Here is a 15,022-nt window from a genome sequence, read left to right as displayed (position 1 = left end):
TTGTCATTTTATGGTTGTCTGTATGTCACGTCTAGGCTCTTATATCGTCACCAATTGCCTTCCATTAAGGTTCTGTGGGCCTCTTCGGGGACAGTCTGTAAGTAGTCTTCGTATCGTGTCATCTGCTGGTATGGTTGTCTCACTGGATACCTTGCAGCCCACGGTTGTCTGGTTATTGATGCTTTTGCTTATGCTTTTGAGAATATAGCCTTCTATAAGCCCACGTTACCACAAAAGGCAAAGGAGTTACATCTCTTAACTATGTCTATTTTATCTTTATGATTAGGCTCACTCTTGGCTTGTAGCAATTTGAGGGCAGAGTTGGTTCTTTAGCTACTACCCACCCTTCTACTCCTGCAGGGCAGAAGTCATTTCATCACAACATGCTCAAAGATAGAGACATACAATTGCTAAATTATTTAGCCATGTGGTTCATTTCTATTGACTTAGTAGCAAGGCCAGTGTGTACTTGTTCGGCCTGTTTAGGAAGGATTTTGAGGCAATGAGCAAAATAACAAAATCTTTACCACCTCTTTTGAAAGCCCTCGCAGTTCAGTCTATTGCACACATATCAGGAAAACCAGCTCATGCTAGAGGATCCGTGTGTTAGAATCAGAAAATATATTATTCCTTATTTATCCAGATGACCTGGAATTCAGTGTCAGGTTCCCCAGTCTCCGGAGCAGTTTCAGGAAGGCAACATTGGTGCATAAGGTAGATGGATGCAAGAGTTAGTAGTGCAGCAGGGTATTAGTATTCTAGGTTAGTAGTATCAGTGTTGTGGGTTTTGAAGTGAGGTTGTGTTTTTAAAATCGTTCTTATTTTCGTTGAATGGGGGTGTGTTTCAGGTAGATAGTGCTTAACATTCCAAGATGGCGGGGAAGGTAGGAAAGATGAATTGACATGTTAGCCTTCAGCAGGACACTTTAGAGTCTTGCTTAATATAATATAACTGCCTTTTGGGTGGAACTGTACATAGAGCAGGTCCTTCATTCATCCGCAGGGCTCCACAACATGTGCTCCCTTGACTGCTGAGAATCAGTCTTAAAACATGTATTCTCTGAGGCCGCTATTCATTTTATTTGGGTCACTGCCCTAACAGTTTTTCTTAGAAGTAACAGCACAGGAACAGATATTAGGGACAGGTTCATGGTGATGCTGCTTTCTTGTATGCACACTTGTAGTGTAAGACAATATAATTAAAGTAAGTTCCCAGTAGAGAATATATTTCTGGCTTTCGTTTGGCCTCAACAATACAGAGCATCTCTGCAGGGTTGGCATGCATGCGCCTAGTCTGGCAGTGGTCCATGGCTTGAGGAAAGAACTGACTGCGCACAATCTCATGTTGACTCAACACTGGAGCACAAGACGCAGTGGGAGCATCACATGCCTTCCGGATGGTTGTATACAAATTGTTTGTATTACAACTGTTTGAATTACAATTGACCTTTTCACAATTGACTGAATTGTGAAGGTCAATTGAAGCATATATATGCGGGGGGATACCCCCTGCAACCCCCCACCCAACCCAAAACTCTCCCAAAACCCCTTTATATATATATATATATATATATATATATATATATATATATATATATATATATATATATATATATATATATATATATATGCAAACAAAGGGGGGTCTGGGAATCTCTCTATCAGCACGAACACAGCCCAATGACCTGTTCTTGGGTGAATAACCCCTGGGAGGGACTCTACTGTCCTTTTCACAGAGAAGAAATTTCCCCGCATATCAGCCTTTGTCCTGCCCAGGGGCAGTCCAGCACCGAAATGCTAGGCAATTCTCCTCTGAACAAGAGTACCATCAGTAACCCCATACACGTATTTCAGCCTTGTTGGGCATCATCAGTGAGGTGAAACTGTTGCCTCTCTAAGAACAGTGAGCAAGGGGTCCACGTCTGGATTGCCCTGTTAACTTAGGGTGAAACCCAAAGTTAATGTATGCAAACAAAGGGGGGTCTGGGAACCTCTCTATCAGCACGAACACAGCCCAATGACCTGTTCTTGGGTGAATAACCCCTGGGAGAGACTCTACCAAGTCTTTAGCTCACTGTCCTTTTCACAGAGAAGAAATGTCCCCGCATATCAGCCTTTGTCCTTCCCAGGGGCAGTCCAGCACCGAAATGCTAGGCAATTCTCCTCTGAACAAGAGTACCATCAGTAACCCCATACACGTGTCTCAGCCTTGTTGGGCATCATCAGTGAGGTGAAACTGTTGCCTCTCTAAGAACAGTGAGCAAGGGGCCCACGTCTGGATTGCCCTGTTAACTTAGGGTGAAACCCAAAGTTAATGTATGCAAACAAAGGGGGGTCTGGGAATCTCTCTATCAGCACGAACACAGCCCAATGGCCTGTTCTTGGGTGAATAACCCCTGGGAGAGACTCTACCAAGTCTTTAGCTCACTGTCCTTTTCACAGAGAAGAAATTTCCCCGCATATCAGCCTTTGTCCTGCCCAGGGGCAGTCCAGCACCGAAATGCTAGGCAATTCTCCTCTGAACAAGAGTACCATCAGTAACCCCATACACGTGTTTCAGCCTTGTTGGGCATCATCAGTGAGGGGCAATCCAGACGTGGACCCCTTTCTCACTGTTCTTAGAGAGGCAACAGTTTCACCTCACTGATGATGCCCAACAAGGCTGAAACACGTGTATGGGGTTACTGGTGGTACTCTCGTTCAGAGGAGAATTGCCTAGCATTTCGGCGCTGGACTGCCCCTGGGCAGGACAAAGGCTGATATGCATGGAAATTTCTTCTCTGTGAAAAGGACAGTGAGCTAAAGACTTGGTAGAGTCTCTCCCAGGGGTTATTCACCCAAGCACAGATCATTGGGCTGTGTTCGTGCTGGTAAAGAGATTCCCAGACCCCCCTTTGTTTGCATACATTAACTTTGGGTTTCACCCTAAGTTAACAGGGCAATCCAGACGTGGACCCCTTGCTCACTGTTCTTAGAGAGGCAACAGTTTCACCTCACTGATGATGCCCAACAAGGCTGAAACACGTGTATGGGGTTACTGGTGGTACTCTCGTTCAGAGGAGAATTGCCTAGCATTTCGGCGCTGGACTGCCCCTGGGCAGGACAAAGGCTGATATGCATGGAAATGTCTTCTCTGTGAAAAGGACAGTGAGCTAAAGACTTGGTAGAGTCTCTCCCAGGGGTTATTCACCCAAGAACAGATCATTGGGCTGTGTTCGTGCTGGTAGAGAGATTCCCAGACCCCCCTTTGTTTGCATACATTAACTTTGGGTTTCACCCTAAGTTAACAGGGCAATCCAGACGTGGACCCCTTGCTCACTGTTCTTAGAGAGGCAACAGTTTCAGCTCACTGATGATGCCCAACAAGGCTGAAACACATGTATGGGGTTAGTGGTGGTACTCTCGTTCAGAGGAGAATTGCCTAGCATTTCGGCGCTGGACTGCCCCTGGGCAGGACAAAGGCTGATATGCATGGAAATTTCTTCTCTGTGAAAAGGACATTGAGCTAAAGACTTGGTAGAGTCTCTCCCAAGGGTTATTCACCCAAGAACAGATCATTGGGCTGTGTTCGTGCTGGTAGAGAGATTCCCAGACCCCCCCTTTGTTTGCATACATTAACTTTGGGTTTCATCCTAAGTTAACAGGGCAATCCAGACGTGGACCCCTTGCTCACTGTTCTTAGAGAGGCAACAGTTTCACCTCACTGATGATGCCCAACAAGGCTGAAACACGTGTATGGGGTTACTGGTGGTACTCTCGTTCAGAGGAGAATTGCCTAGCATTTCGGCGCTGGACTGCCCCTGGGCAGGACAAAGGCTGATATGCATGGAAATTTCTTCTCTGTGAAAAGGACAGTGAGCTAAAGACTTGGTAGAGTCTCTCCCAGGGGTTATTCACCCAAGAACAGATCATTGGGCTGTGTTCGTGCTGGTAGAGAGATTCCCAGACCCCCCTTTGTTTGCATACATTAACTTTGGGTTTCACCGTAAGTTAACAGGGCAATCCAGACGTGGACCCCTTGCTCACTGTTCTTAGAGAGGCAACAGTTTCAGCTCACTGATGATGCCCAACAAGGCTGAAACACGTGTATGGGGTTACTGGTGGTACTCTCGTTCAGAGGAGAATTGCCTAGCATTTCGGCGCTGGACTGCCCCTGGGCAGGACAAAGGCTGATATGCATGGAAATTTCTTCTCTGTGAAAAGGACAGTGAGCTAAAGACTTGGTAGAGTCTCTCCCAGGGGTTATTCACCCAAGAACAGATCATTGGGCTGTGTTCGTGCTGGTAGAGAGATTCCCAGACCCCCCTTTGTTTGCATACATTAACTTTGGGTTTCACCCTAAGTTAACAGGGCAATCCAGACGTGGACCCCTTGCTCACTGTTCTTAGAGAGGCAACAGTTTCACCTCACTGATGATGCCCAACAAGGCTGAAACACGTGTATGGGGTTAGTGGTGGTACTCTCGTTCAGAGGAGAATTGCCTAGCATTTCGGCGCTGGACTGCCCCTGGGCAGGACAAAGGCTGATATGCATGGAAATTTCTTCTCTGTGAAAAGGACAGTGAGCTAAAGACTTGGTAGAGTTTCTCCCAGGGGTTATTCACCCAAGAACAGATCATTGGGCTGTGTTCGTGCTGGTAGAGAGATTCCCAGACCCCCCTTTGTTTGCATACATTAACTTTGGGTTTCACCGTAAGTTAACAGGGCAATCCAGACGTGGACCCCTTGCTCACTGTTCTTAGAGAGGCAACAGTTTCACCTCACTGATGATGCCCAACAAGGCTGAAACACGTGTATGGGGTTACTGGTGGTACTCTCGTTCAGAGGAGAATTGCCTAGCATTTCGGCGCTGGACTGCCCCTGGGCAGGACAAAGGCTGATATGCATGGAAATGTCTTCTCTGTGAAAAGGACAGTGAGCTAAAGACTTGGTAGAGTCTCTCCCAGGGGTTATTCACCCAAGAACAGATCATTGGGCTGTGTTCGTGCTGGTAGAGAGATTCCCAGACCCCCCTTTGTTTGCATACATTAACTTTGGGTTTCACCCTAAGTTAACAGGGCAATCCAGACGTGGACCCCTTGCTCACTGTTCTTAGAGAGGCAACAGTTTCAGCTCACTGATGATGCCCAACAAGGCTGAAACACGTGTATGGGGTTAGTGGTGGTACTCTCGTTCAGAGGAGAATTGCCTAGCATTTCGGCGCTGGACTGCCCCTGGGCAGGACAAAGGCTGATATGCATGGAAATTTCTTCTCTGTGAAAAGGACATTGAGCTAAAGACTTGGTAGAGTCTCTCCCAAGGGTTATTCACCCAAGAACAGATCATTGGGCTGTGTTCGTGCTGGTAGAGAGATTCCCAGACCCCCCCTTTGTTTGCATACATTAACTTTGGGTTTCATCCTAAGTTAACAGGGCAATCCAGACGTGGACCCCTTGCTCACTGTTCTTAGAGAGGCAACAGTTTCACCTCACTGATGATGCCCAACAAGGCTGAAACACGTGTATGGGGTTACTGGTGGTACTCTCGTTCAGAGGAGAATTGCCTAGCATTTCGGCGCTGGACTGCCCCTGGGCAGGACAAAGGCTGATATGCATGGAAATTTCTTCTCTGTGAAAAGGACAGTGAGCTAAAGACTTGGTAGAGTCTCTCCCAGGGGTTATTCACCCAAGAACAGATCATTGGGCTGTGTTCGTGCTGGTAGAGAGATTCCCAGACCCCCCTTTGTTTGCATACATTAACTTTGGGTTTCACCGTAAGTTAACAGGGCAATCCAGACGTGGACCCCTTGCTCACTGTTCTTAGAGAGGCAACAGTTTCAGCTCACTGATGATGCCCAACAAGGCTGAAACACGTGTATGGGGTTACTGGTGGTACTCTCGTTCAGAGGAGAATTGCCTAGCATTTCGGCGCTGGACTGCCCCTGGGCAGGACAAAGGCTGATATGCATGGAAATTTCTTCTCTGTGAAAAGGACAGTGAGCTAAAGACTTGGTAGAGTCTCTCCCAGGGGTTATTCACCCAAGAACAGATCATTGGGCTGTGTTCGTGCTGGTAGAGAGATTCCCAGACCCCCCTTTGTTTGCATACATTAACTTTGGGTTTCACCCTAAGTTAACAGGGCAATCCAGACGTGGACCCCTTGCTCACTGTTCTTAGAGAGGCAACAGTTTCACCTCACTGATGATGCCCAACAAGGCTGAAACACGTGTATGGGGTTAGTGGTGGTACTCTCGTTCAGAGGAGAATTGCCTAGCATTTCGGCGCTGGACTGCCCCTGGGCAGGACAAAGGCTGATATGCATGGAAATTTCTTCTCTGTGAAAAGGACAGTGAGCTAAAGACTTGGTAGAGTTTCTCCCAGGGGTTATTCACCCAAGAACAGATCATTGGGCTGTGTTCGTGCTGGTAGAGAGATTCCCAGACCCCCCTTTGTTTGTATATATATATATTACCAAAGCGATATATAAATGCGGTTAATTGTGAAAAGGTCAATTGTGACACTTTAAAATCGTTCAATTGTTCATTCAAACAATTGTAAACAAACAATTTGGTGTATACCTTCTGGATCCATGGCCTAACCTGTTAGGTTCCTACGCCAAGGACTCACTGGGCGCTACGCATCTGCATGGGAAGAGTACTTTTTCTGAACTCTGGGAAGAGTACTTTCTCTACACTCCTGATGCACCTGCACAAATGATAAAATATCATAGAACTTCCCGGCATTGTACTACACGCTGTAGTCAATCGCAATACACTCTGAGACAAGAATGTTCATTCTGAGGAGCGAGTTCTCAATCCAGTAAACCTTAAGAGGAGAAATTAACCCCTAAGAGAAGAAAGTTTAAACCTATGGTCAAAAACTTGCCTAGCTTTCAGGAGGAATGCACACACTAAACAAGACTATAATTTCTGTAACCATAGGTTCCTTCTCTATTTCTGTGTGTGTGACTCTTCCAAACCAGTTAAGAAAGTAATTCATTAGATAGTGTGACTGTAGAGTTAGAATAGTGAGGTTCAGAATCTATGGGAACTTCTTTTCTGCTGACTACTGCAAAAATACTAATTTCGAATCAATTTCTCATGAACTAGTCAAGGTACCTCCAGGAGGGAGTTGTACTCTTCAAGGTCTACCCTCCTAGAAATCCAGACCTCTGGTCATCTAGTCTAGGTATCCAGGTAAGGATTTGGGAGGGTATAACACGTTTAGAAATACATACAAGGACAGGGATTCTGATCTGTTGAAGTCTCTCCTTACAGATCTCCACACACTGAAGAGGGAACCTGGGCTTTTATTATAATCTTCAGTTCCTCTTTCTTCCGGGGACATTGTGAATACAGCTAAATTGTTGGACTGCTGAATGCTAGCCATTTCTGGAAGTCTGTGGTATCAACAGCTTCAGCGGATTTTATTAACTAGCACCTGACATGAATGAATTAATAGTAACCATTATTTTGCAAACTTTCCAGTCTGAGAACATGATACTTGCATATTTCGCAATACCAATTTAAATGAACTGTTAACTGTAAGAGCTGTCTTCATCCACCTTTTCCTGACCTGATGGAATTACATGCGGTACAAGAGTCAAAAGAGGGCATTCAGTGGGCATGTATTTGTCCATGTTTATGACATGCATTTGGTTGCCTATTTAAGTTGTGAAAGTAGACATTGTTCACATCCGAACTAGATTTCCACTTGAAATACTTTCTGTCTTCTGGGTATCAAGGTTACCAACTAACAGTTTTCTGGCACCCAAGATTGCGATCACCTTCTTTTCGTTTGCTGTATAGTTTGGATCATGGGGGGGCAACCACCCATGACCTTCAAATGTTTTCTGGCCTGCACATATTGTTTCCTTTTTGGCTGCTTTAGATTCTACTATTGATTCTTCTTTTCTTATATAATTCGTCTGGTGCTGGACACAGAATTGACTATATTAGCCATTTTCTTCCAGAAGATGTATTTTTAACCCCTAATGGAGAGCGGTGCATGTGAACCCTACATAGTACATCGTCATAGGCCATCCATAAGTGCTTTCAAGGAATTTTCAGAAAGCATAGCTTTGCTGTACTTCTGCAGTGCTTTTACTGCCATTATTTTATTCAGCAATCACAACCACAGAGGATTTTAAGGTAATTGCAAGTAGCCTTTTTCATAACGACCTCAGAATCACACCCGGGGCCTCATTACGACCTGTGTGGTAACCATGGCGCTAGTAGCGCCATGGTTGCCGTCGGTATTTTACCGATTCCGCCATGGTGAATGGCGGAATTACCGTCCCATTCCAAGGTTGGCGGGGCGGTAATTCCCCATTCACCATTGGCCCTTCCCATTCCCATTTTTGCCCCCATAGGGCTCAATGGAAATGGGGAAGGCGGTAGTTATAGTACTGCAAATTGCGGTACCATAATTACCTCCAAGGTCCCTTTGCGGATCCAATCCTTAACTGCTGGTAAAACCAGCCGTTAAGGTAGGGATCCGCAAAGGGACCTCGTAATTAGGCGTTAAGGGGTTAACGGCGCCGCCACCTTTTACGGCGCCCTTAACCCCTTACCGCCTGGGTCGTAATGAGGCCCCCTCTGTTTTGCTTGCCCTTGTCTCTTCACGATTCAAAAGGACCATTAAATGTCAAGAGGATTACACAGTCCTGTGATTCAAGTTTGTTGTTGCCACTTTTGTGTGTTTCATGCATCGCATTCATCTGGTGTGATATCACAAATACACGCTCAGACATCAAGGATTCCTTGTCACAGTGGTGATTTTTTGGTGCCTGTTATGCTCTCGGGCCTCTATGCGTCCCTATTTATGACTCTGAGCAACATGGTCTCCAAGGCCCAAAGTCAGTTTTTTTTAAGTGTTGTGTTAAAAATATGAATACAAATTGATTCTGTCTGTCTCAATGTTACAGATGCCAGAGATGCTATCATAGCAAAAATGCAAGAAGAAGTCAAGGTGAGTGAGATATTTTCATAAGCTTTAACATGAAAGTTATCTCTGGCTAGTAATGCAATCCAAGTTATTTGATAGGGAAGCATTAATTCCCCAACCAAGTCATGGTACTGGAACGTGATTTGTTACAAAGTATAAAAAACAGAAAAGAGAAAGTAAATGATGTACTTAAATATACCATATTAAAGAGTGCCTCCGGTTGTGCACCTCACATACCTCTCACCGTAAGGCTATTCCATATGTTACACATTTTCCCACACATCAATTAGCCAGCACTGGAAATTAAGGCAGCTTATTAAGGAGGGGAAAAAAAGAAGTAATGGTTTAGGACAATAACCTATTTTACCCTATGGAGTACTTTGTGTTTACCCCATGTCATACATAAACTATGCAATCCTGGCTAATACAGTACTTGTCATCAACATGTTTAATTAACATTTATGATGTCATCTGACACAAGATGCACATTTTGTGAAAATACAAGTCTCTTTATTTTGGCAAGCCTCCTACTACACTTTAAAAAAAAACTTTTTACACCTATTTGGTAGACTTAAAGGCAAACATACTGCCTCTTTCCACTCTCACCATGGTATGTCACTAGACAAAAACTGCACTGCTGATGTTACATTATCCACTGTCCTGTAGAGTAGACACTGAGTGTATCCACAGGGTGGCTCAGGGTACATAATGATGTACTGTGAAAAATGTATACATGCTTGTGCATCTTCATAAGCATTGGATTGGTAGTGTGGAGGTATGAACACACAACTAGCAAAAGGATCACCTAGGATCTGGCTTCAAACTTCTCCTACAGTGTCTTTGGCATTTGTGAACTGTTATGGCCTAGAATGCCCAACGGTCAAATCCAAATGGGAACTCACACAATAATAGGTTTCATCAGGCACTGCACAGCCCGAAAGCATTTACCAATTTTCCAGTGTCTTAAGACCAGTTCCTTACCTGTAGCTAGACCCTTTCTCTTTCTTAGCCAAAACCTTCGACACATGGTCTGTCCACTAGGCTATGGAATTAAAAGCGATTGACATTGAGGGTAAAATACATGTGTGTGGCCAACTATCATGGCATTAAGACACGGGAGCTGAGATCTCCTGGGTGCAATCCTTTATCTGTGTGAAGTCCGAGTGCTACAGGGATCCTTACTGATGGTGTGCATGAGGCATGGGACACCGGTGCCTGGAGACCCGGTAGATCGAGGGGCGCCTCTGGTGTTAGAGGGACAACTGAGCCTAAGTGCGATGCGTTGGGACCGGCCTTCCTCAAGATGGCTTGCACAAGCATAGAGTGAGGCACCCTGGAATGTGGAGCGTTGGCGTGAAGAGGCAGGGACTGGAGGTTTTGGCGGCCTCTCAGCCGACTGCGCAGTGAGTCTCTTGGCTGTGGGGGTGGCAGGGACTTGTGAAGCCTAACTGGTGCTGCTGCAGTGTTGGCAGCCCTCGGAAATGAGGACAGGCAGATTCTGCAGAGAGGCCTGGGCTCCCTTGTGCATGAAAGGATAGCTGCTGGTGGGCGGCTGCGGTAAGGAAGAGTGTGGTGCTTTGAGAGTCCCCTAGTTGACAGCGTGCATGGACTCTGAACAACGGTAAGCCTCTGATAGGCAGGTTTCATTCTCTCTCTGCTGCTCCAGGTGTGTGTTGGCCCCAGTAATATTCTTCCAACACTATAGGGGCCTCTAGATTGGTAGTGCCTTGGTGGGTGTGGAAATCAAAGATTTATAGTAGATACCTGCACAAGGCAGCGGGAGACTGCCGCTTATGCTCAGCCACAAATTCAAGGGAGGGCAGAAGCAGACTGAGATGGAGGCTTTTGCGAAAAAGGGAAACATGCCAGGAGCTCCCTCTGCACAGCTCAGCCAACCTATGAGTCAGGTGCAGAATATGCAGGAATGATCCTTAGATGCCAGGATTTGCAGCATTACGAACATCTGTTGAATTGAAAATAGAAGAGGTTAAGATCAATGTCAACCTACTGAGACATGAAGTCGGCTCACATGCTGATAGTTACCAATGCTGAAGCCAGCCTCTCTGAGAATGTGCGTGTTACAGAGATGCTGAAATCTGTGGTGGAGGAGATCAGGGCACAGACCAAGTTCCTGGCATTCAAGGTGGAAGATGTGTAAGGGAGACTGAGGTGCAACAAAGTGAGCATCCTGGGGTTGCCTGAAGGTGAGGAGGGACAAGACCCGACAAACATTTGTTGACAACTTGTTGCTCCAGGTGAATGGCACAGGTAATTTGTCACAAGGATTCCCGATTGAGAGGGCTCATAGGTCTTTGGCAAAGAGACCCCCACCGGGTGCACCCGGAGGCCAATTATCACAAGATTTCTGAACCTTTGGGTTCGAAAAACAGATACTTAGATTTTCACGGGAGGTGGGCAGCCTGAAGCGAGGATCCTATAAACTGGCGATTGAATCTTATTGCACTGCACAGGTGCAGAAGAGATGTAATATGTTTGCCCCTACTAATGAAAGACTGCGGGAACAGGGCTTGAAATATATGTTGATATACCCAGCCAAATTAAAGGTGCTGCATAACAGAAAGGCCTTTTTCTTTGACACCCCAGAGGCGGTACACCATTGGATGCATAACAACAGGTTGTCTCATTCTTCACCTACTGTGGTGGGCTGATGAGAGTGGAAACTCAATAAAAGGCTGGAAATAGTGGGCCAATGTGCACCTGATCAGCTGAGAATGAGACATGCAGGGCAATTCATGTCTGGGCAAGATTATGAAGGTTTTATTTCAAGATTTAGGGTGGGAACCAAAGTGGGGAGAGGATTACTTTGGTATGAAGCCCTCCTTGGGGCGGGGCATCGACCTTTGGAATTGGCAAGAAAACATCACTCATTTGGGCCGCCTAAATAGCTATGCATTTATTTTTACTGTATTCTTTTCATTTAAGAGACCTCAACTCTACATGAATCTTTGCCCATCCCCTGCTTTGATGAGATTTATTCTGTTGTTGAGAATCAACCATCTGCATGTCCTTTCAGGGGTGGGTGTGGAGGGAGGTATTCTGAAAGATGAACGTTTCTGCCGTATATGCTCCAATAGGGGACAGAGGGAAACGGTAAAACATATTTTGACTGAATGCCCCTCTATGGGAGTAGTTTATATTAATCATCTTGCCAGATTTGTTCATCAATTGGAGACAATTAAAGACCCCTCATTTTGGAATCAATGCATCAATACTAAAAAACAAAGTCTGCACATGTCCCTGTTCAAGATTTGGAACATAGTTGGGAAACGTTTGGAATCAATTACCAAACCTGGTGAACTGTGCGAATGAGTGAGAGCTGAATGTCCATGGAATTAGTGTATAAACTGGGTACTGGAAAGAGCCCCTGTGCATTTGTATCTCTAGGCTACTCATGTACTCTTGTATTCCTCCTCTTGAGAGCTTTTGCCCTCTGAATGATTCTTAATTTCGAAAATAGGGTTAAAGAACAGCATACGGCTCTGATAGCACATATATTACATATTAGTAATATATATACATTACATATTAGTATAAGACATTGTACTTGGGCCTGTGTCCAGAATCAATTGAAGCAACTGACTATAAAATTGACTGTAAATACAAGTAGAATATAAGCGTAATTGAATTAAATTAATTGGTTTCTATTGTTCATTTGAGCATATTTAGATTGTTATTAACAGGTCTGTATGTTTTAGGTTTCAGTTTGTGTGTTTATATTGTTTTTAATTTATGCTGTATTATTTTGTTATGTGTAAAGTTTTTTTCAAATCTATATCACATTAAATCAAATAAAATAAATAAATAAATGGCTATACTTTTGCTTGGTATGCAAGCATCATGGTGGCGGACAACCCCCAACCTTCTTTCCTTTTTTGAAAGGTACGTGTGCTTTGGGTACTTGCATGCCCGCTTGGGTCTTGGCCTACTGACCCAAGCTACTCCTCACTGATGAGGCCCAACAAGGCTGACCGTGTTTGGGGATGCATGTGGTCTTGTGCAGAAGGTATGTGACCAACAGTCGGGGCTGCACTGCCTTTTGGGTGGGACCAAGCCTGATTTGCATATAGTCTTTCCCCTTTTGTAATGGCTTGGAAGGTGAATAACGAAGGAATGGAGGGTTGACCAGAGCAATACCAGAGATTCAGATGAATTCAAAACCTTCCAGCAATCACCCCTTTTATCTTGCTGTAGTCACCATGAGTGGGAGGGGTATGCCCAGACGTGGGTTTCATGCCTGCTGGGCCTTTGTTTTGCTTGGTTCAGAAGGGGACAGAGAAGGCAGGTTCGCTTAAATGGTGGTATACTGTTGAGTATTTTGTTTAGATCTCAGTTTTGGTTCTACAGTTGTTTGTCACATAGGGATGGGATCATATTTATGGAGTTGAGTAGGCTTTGTTGGTGGGGCGGGGGGACCAATGACAGAGAGGTTATTTTGTTACTCGTATAGGCATTCCAAGTGTCTGCACGTGGGAAGTTGCATACAGCCTATGGAAGGGTTGGGCAGTTGAGATCTGCAGGGGGGATGGGATCACGCAGTTTCTGTAGGAATGGCGAACATCCTCAAGGTGGCGATGTGGAATGTACGGGGGTTAAATAGTTATGTCAAACTGAGTAGAGTGGCTGCATACCTCCGCAAGAGGCACGCAGAGATAGCTTTACTACACAAGACCTATGTAACAGATGATGAACAGCATATTGTCACAGAAATATAGGGTGGAGTGGGATTCTGCTTATTCAGCTTATGCTTGGAGAGGTTTCTGTTTCTGTCCCTTTCAAACTGCTAGGGGTTCAATCTGATGGGGAAGGCAGAATGGTGGCAGTGCATGGGTACGTGGAACACATGGAGGTGTACATTGTGAACACACATGGCTTCAACCATGCTGCATCTGGCTTCTTTCAGTTGCTATATGTTAAACTGGCACATATGCAAATATGTTTGGCATCTGGGGAGCAGGCGTCAGTTGCACTCTGGAGCCTAGGATGGGTAGGTCATATTTTACATTTGTGGCTCCATCTGCACAGGATAGGGTTCTCAATGCTATGCTACAGGAACTAGCATTGATGGACATATGGTATGTGAATAATGTGGACACTGAGAAGTACTCTTACTCCTCAGCGCACCATAAAATCCACACGCATATTAACTAAAGGTTCTCTGTCGCAGAGTGTATGTGTGAGTTTGTTGATGTCGAGTACATGGGCAGGTCTATATCTGAATATGCCCCGATGATACCGGCATGGGGTAGTTCCTCCTATACCTACATGGCATATGAGAGCAGAGTCCTTGCTGGATTATCAGTTCAACAACCACCTGGGGGAAAGAATGACAGAATACTTTTAGAATACAAGGGGGAGTGTTGGGGACTGGGCTAGCCTCTGGGAAACCCTTAAAGTAGTGGTATGGGAGAAGCTGTAACTTTGGCTGGAGTGATTAGGAGGACTATGGCAAAAGAGTTGGAGGAGGTTGAGTAGATGTTCATAGGCTGGAACGATTGCTAGTTATTGACGCTCAAGGGAGAAAGACTTGATTACACATTGACAGAAAAATGTAGGAGCTTTGGAAAGGCTTAGGAATGTGTTTCCATGTATACACTGCAAGGCTACATGAAGAGGGTGACAAAAGAGGTAAATTACTGGCATGGCTCTGTCACAGGGAGAATCCACGACATGTGATCACTGAGATTACAGATGAATGTGGAGAAGGCTGGCGATCCCAGTCAGCGATTAATGAGACCTTCACCAGATACTATAATTAAGCAATATGACCCGAGCGGCGGGGCATTACTGACTCAGGTAATGCCCCCGCCGCGAAGGTCATATTGCTATTAGTACCCCGGCCGCATTATATGCGTGACCGGGGCACTAAAAGCATTTTCTTCTGTCCCGAAAAGCCGCAGCGTTTCGGGACAGAAAAAAAAAACGACAAAGAAAATAGGCGCCGGGAGTCCGTTTTCTCTTTCCATGGTGGCCTTCGGGAGCAGAAGGTAAGTGGGGTTGGAAGGGCGGGGGGGAGGAAAAAAAAAAAAGTTCCTTCGTCCCTGCCAGGGGACGATGGAAGCCTCCAGCTGTGTGGAGGCG

At 45.3% G+C, this 15,022-nt stretch overlaps 1 long non-coding RNA gene across 1 annotated transcript in view; it reads left to right on the top strand.

Annotated features, from left to right (window-relative positions):
* The window catches only part of LOC138493175 (uncharacterized), a 184,703-nt gene extending 175,754 nt beyond the window's left edge, over positions 1 to 8,949 (top strand). The window contains exon 3 of the long non-coding RNA XR_011276292.1: positions 8,904 to 8,949. This is a non-coding gene — a long non-coding RNA (uncharacterized lncRNA). The remainder of the gene's footprint in view (positions 1 to 8,903) is intronic.
* The last annotated feature ends 6,073 nt before the right edge of the window (positions 8,950 to 15,022 follow it).

The sequence above is a fragment of the Ambystoma mexicanum genome, chromosome 10 (assembly GCF_040938575.1).
Source record: "Ambystoma mexicanum isolate Mex_15411 chromosome 10, UKY_AmexF1_1, whole genome shotgun sequence".
Lineage (NCBI taxonomy): Eukaryota > Metazoa > Chordata > Amphibia > Caudata > Ambystomatidae > Ambystoma > Ambystoma mexicanum.
Note: the sequence above shows the minus strand (reverse complement) of the source record. Positions and strands in the feature narration are given on the sequence as shown.